This window comes from Diaphorina citri, unplaced genomic scaffold (genome assembly GCF_000475195.1).
Source record: "Diaphorina citri unplaced genomic scaffold, Diaci psyllid genome assembly version 1.1 scaffold2345, whole genome shotgun sequence".
NCBI lineage: Eukaryota > Metazoa > Arthropoda > Insecta > Hemiptera > Psyllidae > Diaphorina > Diaphorina citri.
In genome coordinates, this window is record NW_007379769.1 from 7,309 (window position 1) to 7,804 (window position 496).

Genomic DNA, 496 nt, shown 5'->3' on the forward strand with positions numbered 1-496 from the left:
AGTTATTTGGACAAAAAAGAATAGCTTGTTCACGGTATATGAATTCCAATAGTAATAAAAAGTTTATGTTTATTAGGACTTTATTTATAACTAGGAGCTCCACAGTGGTTTTAGAACACCTAAATTCCATGATAAAGGACTTCACTGTAACTTCTCTTTGGTCTTTGGTGCAAAGTTATTTGGACAAAAAAGAATAGCTTGTTCAAGGTGAATTCCAATAGTAATAAAAAGTATATGTTTATTAGGACTTTATTTATAACTAGGAGCTCCACAGTGGTTTTAGAGCACCTAAATTCCATGATAAAGGACTTCACTGTAACTTCTCTTTGGTCTTTAGTGCAGAGTTATTTGGACAAAAAAGAATAGCTTGTTCAAGGTATATGAATTCCTATAGTAATAAAAAGTTTATGTTTATTAGGACTTTATTTATAACTAGGAGCTCCACAGTGGTTTTAGAACACCTAAATTCCATGATAAAGGACTTCACTGTAACTTC

At 31.5% G+C, this 496-nt stretch overlaps 1 protein-coding gene and 1 long non-coding RNA gene across 2 annotated transcripts in view; both read left to right on the plus strand.

The window, feature by feature from the left end:
- The window catches only part of LOC103518756, a 15,777-nt gene that overhangs the window by 2,250 nt on the left and 13,031 nt on the right, over nucleotides 1-496 (plus strand). The window lies entirely within an intron of this gene.
- The window catches only part of LOC113471362, a 5,738-nt gene continuing 5,250 nt past the window's right edge, over nucleotides 9-496 (plus strand). Inside the window, exon 1 of the long non-coding RNA XR_003394093.1 lies at nucleotides 9-207. This is a non-coding gene — a long non-coding RNA (uncharacterized LOC113471362). The remainder of the gene's footprint in view (nucleotides 208-496) is intronic.